This window comes from Triticum dicoccoides, chromosome 3A, assembly GCF_002162155.2.
Source record: "Triticum dicoccoides isolate Atlit2015 ecotype Zavitan chromosome 3A, WEW_v2.0, whole genome shotgun sequence".
Taxonomy (NCBI): domain Eukaryota; kingdom Viridiplantae; phylum Streptophyta; class Magnoliopsida; order Poales; family Poaceae; genus Triticum; species Triticum dicoccoides.
In genome coordinates, this window is record NC_041384.1 from 719,740,761 (window position 1) to 719,743,498 (window position 2,738).

A 2,738-nucleotide genomic window follows, 5' to 3' on the forward strand; every position below is an offset into this window, starting at 1 on the left:
TTCGCAGCACCTAGGCTCGCCGCCCCAGGCCGCTTTGTGTCTAACTCCAAGGAGTTAGGGGTCGTCAGGAGCAAGGAGGATGTGAGGACAACGACATGAAATCTGTGGGAGGTGGGAGGAAGAGTTTGCCCGGAAGGAAGAAAAAAATAGAGATATAGGAGAGGTCGCTTCGGTGGTGGAGCTCGCCGGGAAGCCATGGCGGACGGTGGAGCGAGAAACGGCTCAGGGGATCATGGGGAGCAGATAAGGTTGCGATGCGTTTGTGGAAGAACATGACCAGAAAAAAACTGTGATATGTGGGCTTGTGTCTAACGCAGGGGTGGGCTGCCAAACGCATGATTGAAACAAAACGCACGGCCCGCGCGCGACCGGCCGAAGTTTCAGCCGGTCCGCCGGGTGGAAACGTTTCCCCTTCTTAAATCTCACCTAGGAGATAGCGCACAAAGGCACTGAGGTGTTGTCGTTTGGCTTACTAACCCTTTCTGCCTCAAAAAAAAAAAAGACGTCATTCCGGCCTGTACGCAGGATGTGCGTGCAACCTGGCGTCGAGGCCCGATCCGATCCCTCGGCAGCTGGCTGTTCGTTTGCATCGCCAAATATTCATCGAGATCACGAGCTATTATATAGGATGTGTTCGTTCACGAGCTTCCTTCCCAGGCAAATGGCTGCTGCGAGCTTCTCCCCCCGAATACAAATCCTCTTGCTTCTCTGCTACTCGGTATGGTCTCTGCACTCGCCTCGTGCTACCTCGCTCTCTTTCACCGCCAACTTCTCCCGTCCGGGTGGCCATGACGCCACCAAGCATCTCCGCTTCAAGCGTGACGCGCGCTTCGACCACCACTCTCGGATGATCCTGTTGGCGCCGCCTCTCGCAGCGCCGCTTCTTCTTCTACCTTGGTGCTGCCTCTCACAGCTCCCTCTCTCTTTCTCTGGTTGTTTCTCTCTATCTTCTTCTCACAAGAACACACACACCCACATATGAAACTCTACACACACACGCAACCAAGGAGAAGACCAGCTGGTGCTTTGCCAAGAGGCTCTCCTCCTCGGTGGAACAAGAGACTACATTGTCTATTTTCCCAGCCCTCACGGCCTCAATACTTTTCATTACCCTGTTGCCATATTTATATACAAAGGACCAGACTCATGCCATGCACACAGGCCACTAAGTCCGGCCACTAACCAACTAATCCCTAACTACATGTCTACATGCACGATCTGGACATGCAGCTAACAAACTTGACCACATCTAATACTAGACCTCTTCTCAAGGCCACAACAGACTTACTGATCGACTCGGCTGGACTCTTGCTGGCCGCTCGCTCTTATCCTTGTGCAGCTGCTTCACACGGCACTCGGCATCTCGCACCTCTGCCGCCTCGCACAACAATAGCATCTCACCATGCACGTTCTTGGGCCGACGGCTCGCTGTCTACGTACGTATCACACGTACATCTTGCCGGTGTACAGCCGACGATATGACTACACTAGCTACATGCAAAACAAAAAAACACATGCAGATACATATGCCAAGATTAGTTCTAACAGATCCATCTGACAAAAGCCGGCGGGAGTCCAAGCAACAGCGTAGGCCGGGTGTTGCACAAGAACCCCGTGAATCTCTGGGACGCTGCCACCGGCGAGCTCGCCGGATTCAACACCTCCTTCACCTTCCGAATCAAGGCTGCAAACAGTAGCACATCCGGTGGCGATGGCCTGGCTTTCTTCCTGGGGCACCATCCTCCAACGAGCATCCCCGATCCCCTCAACAATGGTCGCTACCTTGGGCTCTACCCGAAAGACGTCAGGGTGGCGATCGGCGCCAACCGGGCCGTACCGGTCGAGTTTGACACCCTCAGGAACCCTGAGGTCGACCACTGCGGCAGCCACATGGGCATCGACGTCAACTCCATCGCCTCCTGGCCGTACGCCAACGCGACCTTGCCGGACAGGAACCTCAAGTCGGGCCTCCCAATGACTTGCCATATCAGCTACGGTAACGACACCCAGATCCTAGCAGCCGTTCTCCAAGTCGGCAACGCGACCTACAATGTCAGCACCACTGTTGACCTGAGGGATCACCTACCTAGTGTGGTGGCCATCGGCTTCTCAGCTGCTACCGGCCGGGGAGTCGAGATACACCAAATCATATCCTGGTCGTTTAACTCCACCTTGGATCCCTCGATGCAAAGCTTCAAGGTTCTGCAGCCGAAAAGCCCCAAGATGATGTGGAAACAACGAGTAGAGGTAATAATTGGAGTTATTGCAATTGTGTGCATCTTTGTTGGTGCTCGTCGATGGCAGTATGCACGAGAAGGAAGCGTTACAGAGCTCTCGCTGGGGGGCTTCCACATGTTGATTATCACAAGCTGGCACATGCGGCCAATAGATTTGCAAAGGAAAACAAGCTCGGCGAAGAAGGTTCTGCCTCTGTTTATCAGGGCCAACTGACTAGTCCAACAAGAGCAGTGGCGGTAAAGATATTCAAACCGGCAGCATCCGGCTAGGGGAGGAAAACATTCGAGGACGAACTCAGGATTGCCAGCCGGCTGAGGCACCGGAACCTTGTCGAATTGATAGGTTGGTGCTACGACGGCCCAAGGAACCTAGTTGAGTTCATATGTTGGTGGCGGGACGACAGGTACATGCGGCTCTTCCTTGTGTATGAGTTGTTGCCACAAGGTAGCCTTGATAAACATGCATTTATCAAGGCTACCTTGTGGCAACAACTCATACAC

General features: G+C 53.8%; 1 pseudogene; it reads left to right on the forward strand.

Annotated features, from left to right (window-relative positions):
- The first annotated feature begins 661 nt into the window (after nt 1–661).
- LOC119273106 overlaps nt 662–2,738 on the forward strand; it is a 2,505-nt pseudogene continuing 428 nt past the window's right edge.